Consider the following 22,777-nt stretch of genomic DNA (forward strand, 5'->3'; position numbering starts at 1 on the left):
ATGCATGGGCCGGGGTATCTTAGTAGTTAATTAAGTAGGATCAAGTGCCCCGGCGTACTTGTGACTAATGCATGGCTTTTAGGGTGCCTCGGTGTCGATAAAAACCGAAATGATGAAAGCTTAGGCTTTTAGGGTGCCTCGGCGTCGAAAAACCCTCAATGATAAAAGCTTAGCTTTTAGGATGCCTCGGTGTCGACAAACCCAAAATGATGAGACCATGATCTTGTTCCTTGACAATAACCAACTTTTTGACCAAACTTCGTTCCTATTTATAGAGAAACATGGCCAACAACGATGAGGCCGGGGGTTCGGGCGGCAAGAAATTCTGGGAGCTGTCCCAGGAGATGGAGGAACAACCTCACTTGTATGAGGACGCCGCCTTCCCCACCGATCCTGAGACCACTGATGGTACCGCCGAGGATGACCCCACTGATGCCACCACTGATGGTGCCGCCGAGGATGCCACCACTGATGATGGCGGCGCACGCACAGATGGCAGCCAACCGAAGAGGCAATGGAAGGACCGGTGCCCGACCGTGCTCCGCACCCTCAAGGAGGAAGTTACTGAAGTGGACTCCGACGGGAATCCAATGGTGCCCGAACGAATAGTCAAGGGGTACTCGCTTCAGCTCGGGTGCATTCTTCGGAGCACCGTCTCGATCAACACCGAGAACCTGAGGCATCCTGACCAAGGGAATTTGCGCAACCTCCTCTTCACGAAGCTGCACGAACGATACAAGTTCCCCGCTGAATTTGAAAACACAAGCCTCAAAGGGAATAAAGTGAACAATGCTGCCCTCACGAAGATGAGCAAGGCCTTGTCTACTTGGAAAAGCAATGTGAAGAGAATGATCGAGAAAGGTGAGAGTTATGAGAAGATCAAGGAGAAAAATCCTTCGATCACCGAAGATGACTACAACGACTTCAAGATCAATTGCTCGAGCACCGCAAACTCCGAATCAAGTAAGTGGGGGAAAGAAATGCGGGAGCTGAACTTAGGGGAACACACACTCGGTCCCGGCGGTTACAGAGTGGCGGAGCCTATATGGGACACGGAGGAGGCGGACCGTGCCGAGCAAGGCCTACCGCCCCTCTTCGATAAATACGGTGACAAGCAGACCAGGAACTTTGTCAGGGCCCGGTACAAGAAGGACCCGAAAACAAAGGAGCTTACCACGAATCCGAAGACCAGGGCGCTTGAGCTTGTTCTGGTAAGGAATACACCCCCGCGTAATTAGCTCCATATGGTTGAATTCTAATTAATGAAGCCAAATTTCTAAATGGTTCACATTCCTTCCGCAGGCGACTGAAAGCAGTAGCGCGGGGTCGACTAAGAGCAACCCTTGGGACACCACTCTAAATAGGGCGTTGAATGTAATGAAGAACAAGGATAAGCTCAGTAAGCCGACGTCAGCTGGTCGTGTGGCCGGCAAAGGCTTGTCGACAAAATGGTCGTCATACTATAACACTGGTGGGCGAAAGGAGAAAAAGACCAGCTCGGAAAGCCAGGCGCGCGAGGTTCAAGAACTCATTGCACAGGTGGCGCGGATTCCGGAGATTGTCCAAGAGCAAGTGCAATAACAACTCGGAGCGATGATCACCGCCATTGTGCCTACCTTGATCCAGGGGATTAGTGCGTGGATTGCGGGCGGCCAACAGGGGCCGCCCCCGATTCCTAGCTTCACGGCCAGCAACTCGCAGAACGCGATGGCGGGGCCATTGGTGTCTCCGGCGGAGGCGGCATTGGTGTCTCCGACGCCGGCACAGGAGCTTAATGCACCCGGGTGTACGCCGGCCGGCACCTCAGCAGCAAGCGGCCCCTCCGTCAACTATACGCCCGCCGTTGGCGGTGCCTCGACATTAGCCGAGCTCGACGCCATCATCACGGTAACTAATTAAGCCTCTCTCGGCCGAGGACTTCATCTCCTTGCCTTTGACTGGGCATCCCTAACGCCCTACATGTTTTCGCAGGGCGCCGCCGACGTTCCGTGCACTCTCCTGCACTTCGTGAACAACGAGTTGGTCGATGTCGCCAAGGGCAAAATCGTTCAACCGGGCAACCCCTTGTTCCACGGTACCCAGATGCCACCCAACTTGTTTAGGGTTCAACTGGTTCGGGTGCTGCCAGGCTGCGACGAGTTGTCACCTCCGATTCGACCCGTCGGGGCCGACGATGATGACGTGATGACCCTCAGCGCCTGCTTGAGCTGGCGCCTGCTTTGGCCGAAGAGCCAGATTCGTTTGGGGGCGGGGGACACCACCCCAAAGACAACACCGCCAGTCGTGCCGGCGCCAAGTCGGCCCCATGGCAAGACCGCCGCAACGGTGCCGGACATCCCTATGCCACTGGATCCAAACATGCATATGGCACAGGATCAGAACGACGACGACGACGATACATTTGCCAACGTCGATCAGTACTTTGCCGATCATGGGTAGGATGGCGACTTCATGGGGCCTCCTTCTCAAGAACCCAACCCAACAAAAGACGTGCGCGATCTAGCTGGTACCGCGGAGAAGCCAAGTTGCAACAAGCGTCGTCTGCAGTTCAGCTGTCAGGAGACGCCTCCAGCTGCCGACTTCACCGAGCCTCAGATAGGCGAGGTGCGAAATATGATCAGCCCCAACACACTCAAGAAGGCGGTCTGTGAGCAGAACTCGGTCCCATTACAGGAGAAGAAGAAGGCACGCAAAAGAAAGACTAACAAGGGTGCGGGCCAGCCGGCACCGAGTACAATCCGTGCTCAGGACGGGCCACCTTCACCTGAGGATATCTCGAGGAGGGTGCATGTGGCTGGTAGGCCAATGCTACCGAGAAATATGCTCGATGCTGCAACCGGTGCTATGCGGAGTCTGCATGACAGTGTTCTTTCTTTGGAGAAGCGGCGTCTCGGAGAGAAGGATGTGGCATACCAGGTTTTCGCGGCCAAGGTGCCAGAGGGCAAGGGCTTTGTGGATAACTCCATCGGGGGTACGATCATCCTGCGGTTTGATGACATCCATGCTATGTTGAACCTTCATCCGCTGCACTACACCTTCGTTCGGCTATTTTCGCTGAGTATGGAGATGCGGATCATTCGCGACAAGACCCCGGACATCGTGATAGTCGACCCCTTCTACATGCGTGCCAAGATCTTGGGCAGCGCTGGGGACCGGCAAGTCGCGAGTTCTTACCTCGAAGGCGTCATTCTGGCAAACCAAGATAAGGATAACTTCTTCGTGCCTTACTTTCCCGAGTAAGTCCTGCCCTCAACCGCCCCGTAACATATGAATTCTTAGATTTCGATCGTTTTTCTTTTAACATTCCGTGTTTTCTGCAGTGACACACATTGCACGCTCATCCTCCTAAGCCCCAAATATTCCATGGCCACGTATTTCGACCCGGACCGTCAGTCGAACGTAGACTACACAAATGTCAAGAAGGTTCTTGATGATGTTCTCCCCGGCTACGTCAAATCTGGAGGCACCTTCACCAGGCCTATTCGTAAGTATGGCAAGCACGTGTTCTCCCACAATACGATGTTCTGCTGCATCAAGCAGCCGCCTGGCGGTCAGAAGGGTGCCTACTACGCCATCCTTCACATGCGGGCGATCGTACGGGACCATCATCAACTTCTGCTACCAAGTAGACTCAAAGATTGGGCCGCGAGCGTGTCGGCAATCTAGGACGCGGACATCAGACAAGAATTCTTTCGCATCCAGTCGGAGTTTGCGGAAATCATCCATCAAGATGTCCTTCGTACCGCGGGGCAGTTCTACCTCAGAAATCAACCGTCCAACAGTGAAATCGACACAATCCTACAAATTCAGGCTGACAACGCCCGTTCTTTCATGACTCCCACGATAGACGATGGCTTCATCCACGCTCCGGTCCCTTGAGTCGAGTCGAAAGCAGTGATGCTGTGTCTAGTTCTGAAACATCGATTGGCTCATGTTGTAATTAAACTTTGATGAACTTGTAGTATGTCTCTTTGGTTTCGAGAGTCGTTCAACTTAAGATGTAATTGATGCTATTAATGTCTTGCTTTTCTCTTCCGATCGTTCTGTTGCATACTTATATATTGCTTATGTATTGTCTGTGAATTGGTACTAACGTTTCGTTTGGCTACTGCATAGTGATGCCGTGGTATGTCGTGTACAAGGGTAAGGTTCCCGGAGTCTACGACGACTGGGAGGAGTGTCGGAGACAGGTTCACCGATTTAGCGGTAACAGTTACAAAGGGTACGCCACTAGGGCCGAGGCCGAATCTAGATACGCCCGCTATCTAACGGGAGAGGGGAGGGAGCGTTGGAGGAACCGGATGAAGACGAGTTTCATCGTGATGATGCTCATCGTGATGACCGCAGCTCTGTTCTATGTGATGGTAGTTTAGATGATCGATATCGACTTGTAATGTGAAGACAAACTCGCGGTCTCGAGACTTGTAATATAATGTTCTATCTTTGTTCGGTCTTTTCAATTCGGAGACTAATATGATGACTTGTATTCGGAGACTAAAATGATGAATTGTATTCAGAGACTAATCTTCTATTGTATTTGATGAATCTGTTGTTGATGTGTGCTGTCTATATTTTGTCCAATTATACATTTTGTAACCTGTGCAAAAAACAAAAAATTAAAAAATAAAAAAACCTAATATTCATACTAATGGCGCATCACATCATAGTGCGCCATTAGTATCCTTTGGCATACTAATGGCGCATCATTAAATAGTGCGCCATTAGTATGCCGAAGTTACTAATAGCGCATCTTGCTGTCGTGCGCCATTATTATGCCAAAGCACCTGGGTATACATGGCCCCCTGGGAGGCATACTAATGGCGCACTGTTGTATATACTAATGGCGCATCTGTGGTGCGCCATTAGTATACTAGATACTAATGGCGCACCAGTGGTGCGCCATTAGTAAAATATACTAATGGCGTGCTACTAATGGCGCACCACTAATGCGCCATTAATGGACAAATTAGGTGCGCCATTAGTAGGCCTTTTCCTAGTAGTGTAAGGACGATGGTTAATGAGTTCTACCAGAATCTTTATACGTCTGAAGGGGTGCATGGAGTTGAGGAGGTTCTACAGCATGTCCCACGCAAGGTTACAGCTGCGATGAATAATGACCTATGTGCTCCTTATACAAGGGAAGACGTCAAATCAGCACTCTTCCAAATGTTTCCAACAAAGGCTCCTGGACCTGACGGTTTTCCTGCACAGTTTTATCAAAAACACTGGGATGTGTAGGGATATGAAGTTACAAACGTTGTATTGAGGATTGTGAGAGGAGAGGAGAGCCCCGAATGCATTAATGAGACTATCCTAGTGCTCATTCCGAAGGTGAACAACCCAACCCTTCTCTCTCAATTTAGACCAATAAGTTTATGCAACGTCCTCTATAAAATAGCATCAAAGGTATAGGCTAACAGATTGAAGCAAGTACTCCCAGAAATAATATCTCATGAGCAGTCAGCTTTTGTGCCAGGAAGGACGATAATAGACAACATAATTGGTGCTTATGAGTGTTTGCATTTTATGAAGCTAAAAAGGTCAAAGAATAACAATTTTTGTGCCCTCAAATTTGATATGATGAAAGCTTATGACAAGTTGGAGTGGGACTACTTGAGAGCCAACATGGGCAAATTGGGCTTTGCACAGAGTTGGATTGATACAACCATGTCAATATCTCCAGTTTATCTTTTTGAGTTTTATTTAATGGGGAGAAGCTTGATAGGTTCAAACCATCCAGAGGACTTCGGCAGGGAGATCCAATCTCCCCTTACCTTTTCTTGATTGCAGCAGAGGGCCTTTCGTGCCTCCTGAAACCCACGGCACCAGCCGTTAACCATCTCCTGTTCGCGGATGACAACTTGTTGCTATTCAAGGCTAGTGTTGAGGGTGTAGAGAAGGTATCAAACCTACTGGATACTTATTGTGGGGCATCTGACCAGAAAGTGAATAATGCAAAGTCATCCATATTTTTTAGCAAAGGATGCCCTCAAACTTTGAGAGATGGGGTGAAGAACAAGCTTCAGGTGCATAATGAATCACTTAGTGATCGTTATGTGGACATGCCCACAGAAGTGGGACACTCAAAGAATGGCACGTTCAAGTATGTGAGAGACAGAGTTTGGGAAAAAGTTAAAGGATGGATGGAAAATTACTATCTGCAGCAAGCAAAGAGGTTCTTATAAAATCAGTGGCTCAAGCAATAGCAGTGTTCTCTATGTCATGCTTCAGGCTCCCAAGAGGACTGTGTGAGAGTGTCACATCCATCATTCGACAGTTTTGGTGGGGGAGCAAGAGAGGACAGAGAAAACCGGCATGGGTGGCTTAGGATACGATGACAATGCCAAAATACATGGGAGGTATGGGGTTTCGAGACCTAGAGTTGTTTAATTTGAGCCTATTAGCACAAGGGATCATTCGCCGGATTGGGGACAGAGAAGAAACAGATATATGGGCTGAGAACTAGATCCCTAGAGAGAGTTTTAAGAGACCAATCACGTCTCTGGTGCCGGATCCACCACGCCGTGTTGCAGAGCTCATAGAGAACATGACAGATTCGTGGAGAACGCAGCTTGTTCGGTCAGTGTTTACTCCTTTTGATGCGGAGGCAATCCTACATACACCATTATGCACACGACGAGTGTCAGATTTTTGGGCATGGAGTGAGGAGTCTAGGGGCAATTTTTCTGTCAGCTCATGTTATCGTATGCTTATGCGGACTAAACTTAACAGGGAAGCTTGGCTTGAGGGCCGCGAGGGCACTTCAGATGTACGAGCAGAGGGAAGCGAGTGGAAAACATTATGGAAAATGTAGGTCCCACGTAAGCTTAAGGTATTTCTTTGGAGATTGGCGAAAAGCTCGATCCCCTCGGGAGAAGTTCTACATCGCAGAAATATGGCCACATCAGCAGCTTGTACTCTATGTGGCGCTCATGATTTGTGGAAACACGTGTTGCTGGAATGCGCTATGTCCCGGAGTACATGTGCACTGTCATCGGAACAGATAGTAGACCAAATCAGCTTGAATCAGCATGAAGGAGCCAAAGATTGGATTTTTGCAATGGGGAAAGCTCTATCTTCAGAGGATTTTGTGAGGATGGTGACGACACTTTGGGCCATTTGGGGAGCAAGACGAAAGGTGATTTATGAGGATATTTTCAAAAGCCCATTTGCTATTAATGCTTTTGTGAATACATATCTAGCAGAGATCAAAGCATTATCACATGTCAAAGAGCACCACGCAAGTGCGGTCCAAAGGAGAACGGAATGGATAGCACCTCCTGAGCATTACGTCAAAATCAATGTTGATGCTGGATTGACAAGAGGAGGAAATCATGGCTCTGTGGGTACAATATGCAGGAATTTTGAAGGTATTTTTTTGGGCGCTTCAGTTTATGTGTTTCCAAACCATCGTGACCCAGCGACTCTGGAGGCTTTGGCAATCAGGGAAGGACTTGCATTAGCCCAAGATATGAATCTTCATCATATACATTTAGCATCAGATTGCAAAGGGTTGGTCACAGAAGTCCAAACGGGAATCGGATCGAGCTATGGAGCTATTGTTCAAGAGATCAAGATGATAGCTACTTCTTTTTCTTCTTGTAATATAGTTCATGAGTCTAGGAGCTCCAATGTGGATGCTCATAATGTAGCGAAGCATGCATTAAAAGTAGGGCCTGGCCGCCATGTTTGGTTAGGCTAGACCGAGGGCATTTCTTTCGTCCCTGTAAACATTGTGATGGTTTGAATAAAAAGCTTCGCGAGATTGCCTCAAAAAAATATTGGAGGAGTTGATCTTACGGCTAGCATCGAACAGGGAATATATGAACTAATTGTTGCCGCCGAGACCAATGCCACCAAAAGATAGCTATCTTGGCGTACACAGATGGCCGGCAAGCTGCCACTACATGAGCTTCCCAGGCTCCCTTCCTGTTACACACTTGCAGAACTCCAAATCGATGTTGTTTACCCTGTGGATGAGACGGTGAAGATCTGTTGGGAATATGAGCAATTTACCAAATGATTTTATTAACAGAAATTAGATAAAGCACGACTAGTATAGCAGTGATAAAACAAGTAATGCGATTTGACAAAGAGAAGGTAAACAACATCTTTATATATGAACTGTAACTGAACACATCTACAGCATATAGTATAGCAAGTTGCATATATGAAACAGAGTCTAACATATATAGGGCAAACACTAGAACAAGGAACTGTAGCAGGGCCTCTAATAGAAAGAAGAAGAATGCGTACGGGATAGCAGCAGTAGAAGCGCTAGACTTGGGGGTCGGTGTCCTCTCCAGCCATGTCGTCGAGGAGGTTGTCGACGTCGGGAAAGAATTCGTCGTCGGGGAAGTAGTTGTCGGAGTCCGGGGCGTCCATGACCATCGTCGGGGAAGTAATCGTCAGAGTCTGGGGCGTCCGTGACAAAGAAGTAAGTAGTCGCGCGAAGCGCTCCCCAAAAATCTTATCACCCTTCTCCCGTACATGACTCAAAGAGGTGCGGTTTTGCAGGCCTACTGTCCTGACCTGCGGTGCACGCCGCAAGCCGGGATGGGCAAGAACGTAGCAGCAGCGCAGTGCTCAGGAACTTGTGGCGAGAGGAAGAAAAGGTTCTGGTCCGTCTCTCTGAGAGGAGTCACCTCCCTTTTATAGGCGCAAGAGAAGGTGGCGAGAGGCTGCGCCGGGAGCTGAAGAGACCCGTGGCGTGGCGAGGCGGGCAACGGAGGTGGAGTGCGCGTGGATGTCTCTCTTGTTCTCCTCCCCACACAAGTGGAGAAAGAGCCTCCCTTATAAAGAGGTCCAACTCCCTCTAAACTAGCAATGTGGGACTAAACTTTTGTTCCATGTCTTGCCTTGCACGAATGGGCTAGATGGGCCTTTAGGATTTATTAGGAATTTCTGAAACTGCTATTGGGCTAGGCCCAAAATAGACAAAATTCTAGCAATCCCCCACCAGATCCCAGAGGCACACAAAATTTTCCTTTCCTTCCAAAACACTGTTTTATATACTGGTACTACAATGGAGACTGTTAAGTTGAACTTCCACCGAGAACTCTATGCTACACTAGTAAGCGACTTGGACGGTGGACTGGGCCTTGAACTGCAAGTTTTCTATGAATCTAGCTTCACATAAAGCCTTGTCCGATACATGGCTACCGTGGGTCTTCCCCGCGGGTGGAGCTTATGCGTCATACTCTGAGACCTTTTATGAGTTTACTAGAGATAACCCTACTCTCATAGATTACGACGTTTAACAATCAGACTCATATAGGTGCGTTCTTCAAAAGATGTTCTGGAGGACGACATCTCTGCATCAATGAGCCACTTAGAACACATTAAGATACACATCAACCTGCCATGCAGATTAGAGAGTATTGCATCTTCATGGAGTGGCATTAATAGTAAGGATATTCTCCTCTCAGTTGACCAACAGCTTGTCTTTCACATCTAATTCATGGGATCTCCGATCACATAGACTAGGTTACCATTGTGAACAACTCATATTGTGGGTCTCATACTCATCTCCCTCGATGAATTACCTATCACATTACGTGATAGACCCTTAGTGAAAGGATCTGCCCGATTTTTAGAAGTTTGGATATAATCCAATGCAATAACTCCGGAGTTTCTCATTTTCCTGACAGGCTTTAACCTTCTCAACGTGTCTTGATGACTTCATGTTATCCTTTCAGCTGCTCACTTTCGTGATTACAGTTTGATTGTCGCAGTTCATAAGGATACCTGATATAGGTTTCTCAACAACCGACAAGTCATTCAAGAGCCGACGAAGCCAATCTGCTTCGACCATAGCTGTATCTAGTGTTGTGAGTTCTGCTTCCATTGTTGACCTCGTTAAGATGGTCTGCTTGCAAGACTTCCAAGAAACAGCGCCACCTCCATGAGTGAATACATAACCGCTGGTGGCCTTTATCTGATCAGCATCTGAGATCCAGTTTGAGTCACTATACCCTTCAAGCACCTTTGGGTGCCTGGTGTAGTGAATTCCATAATTCGCAGTGCCTTTCAAATAACTCAAAACTCTCGCTATAGCTTTCCAATGCGCATCTCCTGGTTTTGAGACAAACTGACTCAGTTTGCTAATAGCAAAAGAGATGTCAGGTCTTGTAGCACTGGCTAAGTACATAAGCGAGCAAATAATCTGAGAATATTTGAATTGATCTCTAGCAATTCTTCGATTCTTTCGAAGTAACACACTCGCATCATATGGTGTTGGAGAGGGCTTGCAGTCACTATAGCCAAAGCAACTCAAGATCTTTTCCACATAGTGAGATTGAAGCAATGTAATCCCACCATCATCGTCTCTGAACAACTTGATGTTCAGAATGACATCAGCCACTCCTAAATCCTTCATATCAAAACAACGAGATAGGAAATCCTTGACCTCCTTAATAACATTCAGATTTTTTCCAAAAATCAGTATTTCGTCAACATAAAAGTAAAGGATAACTCCCTCGCCCCCATCATGGTGATAGTATAAACATTTGTCAGCTTCGTTTACAACAAAGCCTGCAGCTGTTAAAGTTCTTTCAAACTTCTCGTGCCACTGTTTGGGTGCTTGCTTGAGTCCATACAAAGACTTCAGCAACTTGCACACTTTTCCTTGCCGACCATTACAAGGAAAACCCATACCAGTAGCGCTGGTTTTTGAGCTACCGGTAGCGCGGGCACCAGCGCTACTGCTATGGTGCTACAACTATTTTGTAGCAATAGTGCTTGTTTAAACCACCGCTACTACTATTTGTATCTAGTAGTAGCACGCCTCTGTCCATCGCTACTACTAATACTAGTAGCGTGGGCTTCAAAAAGACGCTACTGGTAAGCAGTGCTGCTACTACTCCAATACCCCACGCTACTTGTTGGGGATATTACTACTGGGCGTAAACCGGCCTATCTGGGCCGGGTTAACTTCGTCAGTAGTTAAGTATGTTAAAGCCCAAGAAGGCAGATGAGGGCTCAAGGCCCATGGCTGGTTCAAGGCCTGTAGCTGTAAACCGGCATTAGTAGTCAGCTTGTATTGTAAGTTAGGAATAAGTAGAGACCAAACCAGACACATCTATGAGCCGGTATTGGGACTCTGTAAGCCGACGGGAGTCACCCGTGTATATAAGGGGACGACCTGGCAGCGGTTCAAGGACAACAGACAACAACTCGAGACATAGGCGAAGCTTGTTTGCTCCCTAGTCAACGAAACCCCATCAATTCCATCACAACTAGACGTAGGCTTTTACCTTCATCGAAGGGGCCAAACTAGTATAAACTCTCTTGCGTCCCTGTGTCTGCTTTAACCCCTTCAAGCTAACCCGTCGCGATGGCTCCACGACTAAGTCCTTTCTCTAGGACATCTGCCGTGACAAAGCCACGACAGTTGGCGCCCACCATGGGGCTATTGCACGATGGTTTCCGGTTCTTGGAGGGCCGCTTTGAAGGACTCGAGGGCTACGCTGTAGGCCGGATGACTAAGGGTCATCGCGGCAAGTTCTACATCGACGATTTCATTGAGTACGGGTACCGGGTCCCCTTTGGAGGCATTCACGTTTTCATTGGCAAGATCGGTGAACCGGGCCCTGAGCCGGACATCTGCACCGACCTCGTCGAGACGGCTCAGCATGCGCGATCCGCCCGGGTTAAACCGGCCATGAAACGTGCCTTCGTGGGAGTCATACATGGAGGAAGTTATGAGGATGGATCAGAATCTTGCGGCGATACCGTCGTTTGTTCCGATGACGAGTCATCGACCGGAGAAACCGAATCTCTTTATAAGCTACAAGACGGCCTGATTGGAGGCTGTTCCAATGGCGACATTATTCCGGACCCCTCTGATCTGCCCAACCGGGTTGGAATATTCATGACTGGCACACAAGCAGTGCTTCATTCTTCGACCGCTGCGGCAACAACCTCTGGTTCAGCAGCAGCGACGGCTGCAGGGGCAGGAGGCCCTGTGCGCCCGCCGGCTCAAGTTCTATCAGAGCTGTTTGATGCATTGGTTGTGCTTATGGCGGAGGCTAATCCAGCGGATCAGGGCGTTCACAACGCCGAGATTGCAAAAGTGAAGGAACAGATCACCCAGGCCAAGGCAGATCTGGCAGCTGAGGACACCAGGATGGCCATGGAGCGGGCCACTTTAGACGCACAAGCCTACAGGCTCATGTTGGACCAGAGTGCGTTGCAGGAAGTCATGAGGAGGAAGTATCGATCCCGTTTGCCTCCGGTTTTTGAGGCCAGAGACCTTTTCAACACTCCAGGAGTAGGAACCGGCAATCGGCTGGAGGTAAACCGGGCGGAAGCTCCCAGGACCGGGGCACCGGTTCAACCTCGTCAGATGGACCCGCCTCGTCAAAACACCGTTGTACCTCAGGCTGTTTTAACACCTCTGGGTCACCACTCCAACCCGATGGACAATCTCGTTGCCGCTGCTGCACGGCTGGAGGCCATTCTAATTGAAGGTGATTCACCGCAGGCAGTAGAGACGCGACGGGTCAAGGAACTTCTGAGGACAGCTTTGGTCCAACAGGAAGCATACTCGTACAGCCACGACCGGATCCACACGACCCCCCGTCCAAGCCGGAGCTATAGCAGACATATGGATGAACCAGCAGTGTCGAGTAACGAACGACGTGGAGCACCCCGTGGCAACAACCTGACAGGTGGTGCTGATAACGCTCAGGAAGTGGTGAACCGGGCCCGAGCGCATAGGGAGGCCGAGTTAGCCACACAGCATCAGGCTCGGTAGCTCACGCCGGTTCGTCCAACCATCTCGATCGAACCTGGTGTTACTTCTAGTTCTTTGGGGGTGCCTTGCCTTATTCCCGCTTTACGCAATGTGCGCCTGCCCAAGGATTTCAAGGGCCCGTGCAAGGTACCAAATTACACGGCGGATCAGCGTCCGGAGAGATGGGTGGAGAGCTATGAGATGGCCATGGAGATGCTTGATGTGGATGACGCGGTGTGTGCGAAATACTTCACCATGATGCTTGAAGGAACGGCCCGTACTTGGTTAAAAAGCTTGCCGGCTAATTCTATCAGTTCATGGGCCCAATTACGAGCCCGGTTTATCAGCAATTTCAAGGATACATGTAAACAGCCTTTGTCGATAGTGGACTTAGCTGCATACGTCCAGGAGGAAGGAGAATCAACGACTCATTGGGTGCGCCGGGTTTCACAAGTGTTGCACTCATCAGACCACATCAACGCTGACACTGCAGTATTAACCATAGAAGGCAACTGCCGGTTTGGGCCCCTGAAGCTGAAGTTGGGACGGATGAAGCGTCATTGCACTCACATGGGGACCCTCATGGCCGCTTTGGTGAAATATGCTGATTCTAATAGTACCAAGGATCCCGAATCTGATGATGACAAGACAGGGAAGGGAAAGAGGAACAACAACTCCAAAGCTCAGCAGCATCACTGGGCAGGCAATGGTGGTGGAGGCAAGCGTAAAGCGGATGGTAACATGGACTTTGTGGCTAATACCAACACACAAGACAATGGCCAGCGACGCAGGGGTAAACCAAAAAATCGTAATGGGGCGCCCAACCCTAACCCAGACCGCCTAAACTATCTGCTAAGCCAGGCCTGTCCAAGACATGGGACGAAGGAGGCGCCAGCAAACCACCTTTGGAAGGATTGCTTTATTATGCAGGAGTTCAAGAATTCTAATAATTTTCGGTATGATCACGAATCTGGCGGTGGCTCAGGATCCGGGACGGGTTACGGTGGAGGAAGTTCCGGTTCAGGATTTAATGGTAATCTGGGCGGACATAATGGTCAAAATAGTCAGAACAACCAGGGTGGTTACAACCAACAGCAGCAACAGTCACGTTACCAGAGCAACCGAAAGCAGTTGAGTAGTGGGCAGTACCATGTCTTCACCACTAGCTTGGACAAGCGAGACCGGAAGATTCAGAGGCGGGCGGGCAACTCTGTTGAACCGGCCATACCCCGTTATCTACGTTGGTCTCAACAACCAATCATATGGAGCAGAGAGGATCACCCTCCCAAGGTCGATAATCCGGGTCAGTTGGCTCTGGTGGTGGCGCCTCAGGTGGGAGGTTATAAGTTCACCAAGGTGCTCATGGATGGAGGTAGCAGTATTAATATCTTGTACTATGAGACCTTCCGTCGTATGGGACTGACAGATAAAAATCTTAAACCATCTAATACGGTGTTCCATGGTGTAGTACCTGGCAGATCAGCATATCCTGTTGGTAAGATAGCTCTGGAAGTGGCCTTTGGGGATTATCATGATTCCATGTCGGAGACATTGATGTTTGAAGTGTTGAAGATCCAAAGTCTGTATCACGCCCTATTTGGGCGACCGGCCTATGCCAAGTTTATGGCACGACCCTGTTATGTGTATTTGCAGCTCAAGATGCCGGGTCACAAGGGGACAATAACGGTTCACGGAAGCCGCAAAATCGCTTTGGAGTGCGAGGAAGGTGATGCAGCCTATGCAGAGTCGGTTTGTGCCACCGAGGAGCTGAAGTATTATAAGGACAATGTTGATCCGGCGGACATGACTCCATTAAAGAAGCCAACTACGGAGCATGATCCGGCCCTGAAGTTCAAATCGGCAGCAGAAACTAAGCTTGTTGACTTTGTACCTGGCGATTCGTCCAAGCAGTTCAGCATCAGTGCTAATTTGGATCCGAAATAGGAAAGCTCGCTCATCGAGTTCATCCGTGAGAATCGGGACATTTTTGCATGGAAGCCCTCTGACATGCCAGGTGTACCGAGGCAACTCACTGAGCACACCCTTAATGTGGATCCTAAATACAAACGGGTGAAACAGTTCCTCCGCCTAACGAAGAAAGACGCAAGGCAATTGGAGAAGAGGTAGCCAGGCTCTTAGCAGCTGGTTTTATTGTTGAAGTTTTTCACCCTGAGTGGCTTGCCAATCTGGTGCTGGTCCTTAAGAAAAACGGCACCTGGCGCATGTGTGTGGATTACACAGATCTTAATAAAGCTTTTCCAGCAGATCCTTTTGCCCTCCCCTGTATTGATCAAATTATTGATGCTACGATGGGTTGTGAGCGTTTAAGTTTTTTGGATGCATATTCTGGCTATCATCAGATCAAAATGGCAGTTAAGGACCAGGAGAAAACGGCATTCATAACTCCCTTTGGAGCCTTCTTCAAGTGTCTATGCACTTTGGGCTCAAGAGTGCCCAGGCAACTTATCAACATTGTGTGCAAAATTGTCTACACAAACAGATTGGCCGTAATGTACACGCCTACGTGGATGATATCGTGGTTAAATCCAGGGAGAAGGAGACTCTGATTGGTGATTTAAAGGAAACCTTTGATAACCTGAGGACATACAAGATGATGCTTAATCCGGACAAATGTGTCTTTGGTGTACCGGCGGGCAAGTTATTAGGCTTCCTGGTGTCCAATAGGGGAATTGAGGTTAATCCGGAGAAGATCACAGCCATCACCTCCCTGGCTAAACCGAAGTGTATCAATGATGTTCAATGCCTGGCAGGCCGGATTGCCGCGTTAAGCCGGTTTATCAGTCGTCTTGGTGAGAAGGCAATCCCTTTGTATCAGATGTTGAAGAAGACGGATCAGTTTGTCTGGAGTTCTGCTGCTGATGAAGCATTTGAGGAATTAAAGCGGCAATTGGCCAATCCGCATGTGCTCGCCGCTCCCATTGACAAGGAGCCGTTACTGCTATATGTTGCTGCTAATGCTCGGGTGGTTAGCATGGCTATTGTGGTAAAATGACTTAGGAGAATTTTGGGGTCAACCTCAAAACAGATCTGGATCGGGCGGTTCCCGATGCTCGCCGGGGTTGGCACCAGACTTGGGGGAGGTGGCCGGAGAAGGGACGCCGGCGAGGTCGGCGGGCAGCGGATCCGGCCGAACTCGGGTCTCCCACGGCCGGATCCTGCGGAGCGGCAGCGGAGCTCCTCGGGGTGAGGAGGAGGCGGCGCACTGGTGGCCGGCCGAAGCGAGGCATGCGGCGGCGGGGCGAAAAAGGCGGCGGCGCGCGGGCTTTGCGGCGAACGGCGGCGAGGAGAGGCAGGCGGCGCTGATCCTGAGTGGCGGCGGGGAGCCGCGGGCAGGCGCGCGGTCACGGTAACACACGCGGTTGATGTATTTTAATTAAGATCAACTTCAGGTTTTCTACAACCGAACATTTACAAATTCCCATCTGCCCATAACCGCGGGCACGGCTTTCGAAAATTCAAACCCTGCAGGGGTGTCCCAACTTAGCCCATCACAAGCTCTCACAGTCAACGAAGGATATTCCTTCTCCCAATACAATCCGATCAGGCTCGGCATCCAGGTTACAAGACATCCTCGACAATGGTAAAACAAGTCCAGCAACACCGCCGAATGTGCCGACAAATCCCGATAGGAGCTGCACATATCTCGTTCTCAGGGCACACTCAGATGAGACTAGTTACGAGTAAAACCAGCCATCAAGTTTCCCCGAGGTGGCCCCGCAGGCAGCTTGGTTCGGACCAACACTTAGAGAAGCACTAGCCCGGGGGGGTGTTAAAATAAAGATGACCCTTGAGTCTGCAGAACCCAAGGGAAGGTTGTAGGTTGTTAGTGCAAATAGTAAAACCAAGGTTGGGCATTGCTGGAGGAGTTTTATTCAAGGCGAACTATCAAGGGGTTCCCATTATAATCCAACCGCGTAAGGAACGCAAAATCCGGGAACATAACACTGATATGACAGAAACTAGGGCGGCAAGAGTGGAACAAAACACCAGGCATAAGGTCGAGCCTTCCACCCTTTACCAAGTATATAGTTGCATTAATTAAATAAGAGATATTGTGATATCCCAACAAGTAAACATGTTCCAATAAGGAACAACATCTCCATGTTCCAACAAGGAACAAACTTCAATCTGCACCTTCAACTAACAATGCTATAAGAGGGGCTGAGCAAAGCGGTAACATAGCCAAACAACGGTTTGCTAGGACAAGGTGGGTTAGAGGCTTGGTTTAACAATATGGGAGGCATGATAAGCAAGTGGTAGGTATCGCAGCATAGGCATAGCAAAAGTGCGAGCATCTAGCAAGCAAAGATAGAAGTGATTTCAAGGGTCTGGTCATCTTGCCTGAGATCCCGCAAGGAAGAAGAACGAGTCCATGAAGAAGACAAACAAACATAGACGAACGGGTCCTCACAAACGCGAGGTTAACGGAACCAACCCGAAGGAGCAACACCGGAAAGAAGCACACAACATAGTAAACAACCAACACATGAACATGGTATGATATGCGGGATGCGGTATGCGGTGCATATGCATGATTTGACAAGGAATGATTGAACCTGGCCTCAAATTTGGAATCCAAGAGTGCCACTTGAAAGTTGACGTGATTTCGGTTGAAATCGATATAAAGATCACCGGAATCGGATGCACGATTTGGAAATGGCAAGCAAAACAAATATGGCACCGGTCTGCGATAATCAGCAAGTGACCAACTAAATGCAACAAGATAAATATGCTACAACGCTCAAACATGGCAACAAAATACATGGCAGGGATCCACTCAATATGCTTGACAAAATAAGTGATCCTAGAAAAACCTACGTCAAGCAAAACTCCAACACCGTGTTCACTTCCCGGACCCCACCGAGAGGAGACCATCACGGTAACACACGCGGTTGATGTCTTTTAATTAAGATCAACTTCAGGTTTTCTACAACCGAACATTAACAAATTCCCATCTGCCCATAACCGCGGGCACGGCTTTCGAAAATTCAAACCCTGCAGGGGTGTCCCAACTTAGCCCATCACAAGCTCTCACAGTCAACGAAGGATATTCCTTCTCCCAAGACAATCCGATCAGGCTCGGCATCTAGGTTACAAGACATCCTCGACAATGTTAAACAAGTCCAGCAACACCGCCCGAATGTGCCGACAAATACCGATAGGAGCTGCACATATCTCGTTCTCAGGGCACACTCAGATGAGACTAGCTACGAGTAAAACCAACCCTCAAGTTTCCCCAAGGGTGGCCCCGCAGGCAACTCGGTTCGGACCAACACTTAGAGAAGCACTGGCCCGGGGGGGGGGTTAAAATAAAGATGACCCTTGAGTCTGCAGAACCCAAGGGAAGGTGGTAGGTTGTTAGTGCAAATGGTAAAACCAAGGTTGGGCATTGCTGGAGGAGTTTTATTCAAGGCGAATTGTCAAGGGGTTCCCATTATAACCCAACCGCGTAAGGAATGCAAAATCCGGGAACATAACACCGATATGACGGAAACTAGGGCGGCAAGAGTGGAACAAAACACCAGGCATAAGGCCGAGCCTTCCACCCTTTACCAAGTATATAGATGCATTAATTAAATAAGAGATATTGTGACATCCCAACAAGTAAACATGTTCCAACAAGGAACAACATCTCCATGTTCCAACAAGGAACAAACTTCAATCTTCATCTCCAACTAACAATGCTATAAGAGGGGCTGAGCAAAGCGGTAACATAGCCAAACAACGGTTTGCTAGGACAAGGTGGGTTAGAGGCTTGGTTTAACAATATGGGAGGCATGATAAGCAAGTGGTAGGTATCGCAGCATAGGCATAGAAAAAGAGCGAGCATCTAGCAAGCAAAGATAGAAGTGATTTCGAGGGTATGGTCATCTTGCCCGAGATCCCGCAAGGAAGAAGAACGAGTCCATGAAGAAGACAAACGAACGTAGACGAACGGGTCCTCACAAACGCGACGTTAACGGAACCAACCCGAAGGAGCAACACCGGAAAGAAGCACACAACATAGTAAACAACCAACACATGAACATGGTATGATATGCGGGACGCGGGATGCGGTGCATATGCATGATTTGACAAGGAATGATTGAACTTGGCCTCAAATTGGGAATCCAAGGGTGCCACTGGAAAGTTGAGGTGATCTCGGTTGAAATCGATATAAAGATCACCGGAATCGGATGCACTGTCTGGAAATGGCAAGCAAAACAAATATGGCACTGGTCTGCGATAATCAGCAAGTGACCAACTAAATGCAACAAGATAAATATGCTACAACGCTCAAACATGGCAACAAAATACATGGCAGGGATCCACTCAAGATGCTTGACAAAAGATGAACACTGAGCTACGGCTAATTCACTCATTAACAGGTTCAAACAAGCATGGCAAAAGTGCAAATGATAACAGGTTTCAGACTTGGTGAAATTAACACAAGTCTGGAATTTTCATCAAGAAGCACACTTTAGAGCATGAAAACTACATTCTACAGGAACTTTACATGGCAAAGAAAGGCATGGAATGAAGCTACTCAAGGAACTTAACAAAAGTCCCTTAGTGACCTTGAGCCAAAAGGGTTCAGAAAATACAATTGCAAGCATGTGAACATGGCCAAAACATAAATAGATTCAGACATAGTGAAAAACTGGAGCATGCAAATCAGTTAACGAGTAGGCATGTTTACGAGCTCGATGCACATGCTACAGAGCATGGCATGGCAAACTAAGCATACACCCATCAAGAATACATGGCCTAGGAGCTAGACATGGCAAGAATAACAACATAGCATGCACGGATCAATAGCAACATCCTCGGCAAAATCGCTAAACATGTCAACAATTTGTCAGGATTCACTTTATAGCAAAAGTAGAGCTCGATTGACTCAAGCTAGGGTGCTCCATAAATGCAAACAAAGACATTTATGGAGAGGGAACCACAATGTTAACAAAACATCCTTACTGATCATACACAACAGAGGCACGGATCACTGGGAAACAACATGAACATATGGATAGAGAAATTCTAAGTCCCTGAAATCAGCATTACCGATTACGCTACTTTGCAAGCTTGTGCTAGTCACCACCAATATCACAAAAATACATGGCAAGCACCACTGTAAAGATGGCATGGCATATAACAAAACACATGTAGAGCTCAGGGTCATAGCATGCACACAATAATCATGGCAAAAATGAGAAAATGCCATTTGCTGAAACAGATCTGACAAAATACTCACATAGCCCTTTTCCAACGACATTTCGGGCATGAAGATGACCTCAAATGAAAATGATGCAATGAGATGAAATGATGCACTCGTCGAGGCGAACATTTTGGTATGCTACACGCGTGAATCGGAGCTACGGGTGCAGAGTTACGATGCGATGAAAATGCCTAAAAATTTACTGGGATAAAATGACTTAGGAGAATTTTGGGGTCAACCTCAAAATAGATCTGGATCGGGCAGTTCCCGATGCTCGCCGGGGTTGGCGCCGGACTTGGGTGAGGAGGCCCGAGAAGGGAAGATGGCGAGGTCGGAGGGCAGCGGATCTGGCGGATCCGGCCGGACTCGGGTCTCCCACGGCCGGATCCCGCGGGGCGGCGGCGGAGCTCCTCGGGGTGAGGAGGAGGCGGCGCATTGGTGGCCGGCCGGAGCGAGGCATGCGGCGGCGGGGCGAAAAGGCGGTCACGCTCGGGCCGGGCGGGCCGCGCCTGGGCCCGCAAGGCCGCGGCGGAGGAGGAGAGAAAGGGGAGGCGTGGGGCGACACGCGGCGGCGGCGGATTGGCTGGAGGCGGCGGCGGAGCTGAGGTGGCGGCTCTGGATTGGTCCCGGTGAGGTGGCGGTGGCGGTGGACGTGTCCTGTCGGTGGTGGGAAGTTTTTTCCGGCGGCGCGAGGAGCGGGGCTAGGGTTTCATCTGCGCGAAAAATCCGGGAGGCACACATATATATATAGGTAGAGGGAGCTAGGAGAGTCCAAATGAGGTGCGGTTTGCGGACATGCGATCGTGATCGAACGCTCTATATGATAGAGAGGGTTTAGGTGGGTTTTTGGGCCACTTGGGAGGGGTGTTGGGCTGCAACACACACTAGGCCTTTACGGTCCCTCGGTTAACCGTTGGAGTATCAAACGAAGTCCAAATGGCACGAAACTTGACATGCGGTCTACCAGTAGTAAACCAAGGCCGCATGACAAGTCTCGGTCCAATCCGAAAACGTTTAACAACCGCACACGAAAAGAGGTAGAAAGGGACGCCGGGTGACATTGGAGCGCCGGATTGCAAAACGGCCAATGTGGAAAAAGCTCGGATGCATGAGACGAACATGTATGCAAATGAAATGCACATGATGACATGATATGCAATGCATGACACGCAAGCAATGACAAGGCAACAACAGTGAAAAACTGGAGGACACCTGGCACATCGGTCTCGGCGCGTTACAACACTCCACCACTACGAGAGGATCTCGTCCCGAGATCTAGGATGGCACCGGAGGGACAAACGGAAGAGAAAGAGAAGCAGTAAAGCTAAGTTGCTTCTTTGACAAATGAGTGAAAGCAAAGAACCTGTAAAAGTTAAACCATCTCGAGAAAAGGATACAACGGAGATGATCGAAGTTGAAAATACTCCGTTAGAAAAGAGGAATTAGGACGAACAAATTCGGACAGCACTCTGATAGAAAAGAAAAGGAATTGAAAAAGAACTTGATAAGATGAGAAGATACTTGAATGAAAATACGACACTCCGGTTGGAAAAGGATTAGCAAAGGAAAGAATATGGTCTTGAAAAACCGAGATGTGTGGTGAAAAGAGAAACATCGCTAGACCTTCGGGAGAAAGAATAGAAGTTGGATCGTCGAAACAAAAGAACGGAGAAGAAAACAACATCTTCTTCCTCAAATGAGCATGCAAAAAGCATCTTTAGGAGAAGGTTCGAACGGAGTTGTTGGAAACCCAACAACGAAAAGAATAATATTGATATGGTGTTATGGAATACATCTCAAATTATGAGGTGACAACCTGCCACTCACGGGAAAAAGAATTGGATTGATAAGAACAAGTAGATGAGAAGCTATCTCACCGAGAGGATAAATGAAGAACTTGGATCATTGATAAACACCATAAGAGCGACAATCCTTAAAGTAAAGCTTTAGGTGAAATATAGCCCAAGATAACTCCAATGAAGAGATTGGTGGATTTAAAATACCTCATCTTGATAACTTGTGAATCACGAAGCACGAAGGGAAATATCAAGAATGACATATCACCACCTCAAAAGATATGCGTGAAAGAATTGCACTCCGGATAGCAAGATGAAGAAAAATTGATCTCCTTAGAAAAGAATCTCGATGAAAACTTCAAGAAGGGATAAAATCCTTGATGAACCAACATGTAGAACCTTCATTAGGAACTCCGGTAGCAAAAGAATGATCAAACAAAATGAAGGATGAAAAGAATAAGGTTGAAGCCTTGCAATGACTTAGATGGATCTTCGTGATGATATAATTGAGAGATTTTGGAACTTCGGGAGAAAAGATAAAGCATCTCGAACCGAGAATGTGATATGATGTACCACTCCGGAAAGCAGGGATTGAATTCACTTGATGAAACAAGAATAAGAATTACATTATGCTTATCCTTCATCAATTAAATTGATGACAAACAATGGATTTGGCACACTACTTATTCTCGTAGAAAGGATTAAGAGAGATATAGCGCAAACTTGACAAGGTCTTCAACGAACCATCGGTATAATTTGAAAGAACGAAAGAATTGATATGATAGCCAAGGAAGAGAGATCTTGAATGAACCACCGTAAAAAAATTGAAAATGAACGAATAAAAGATGAAGAACCACCGGGAAGAGAACGAAAGAAGATACTTGAGAGAATTTAGATACAAGTGAACGAAGAGATACCGAGCTGATTAGAGAAATACTTGAATGATTCACCGGTAAGATTTGGAGAACAAAAGCTGAAAGCTGAGAATGAATAAATCTGAGATGATGGAGCTTTGGAGAATCAAACTGA

This window comes from Triticum urartu, chromosome 7 (assembly GCF_003073215.2).
Source record: "Triticum urartu cultivar G1812 chromosome 7, Tu2.1, whole genome shotgun sequence".
In the NCBI taxonomy this organism is placed as follows: Eukaryota; Viridiplantae; Streptophyta; class Magnoliopsida; order Poales; family Poaceae; genus Triticum; species Triticum urartu.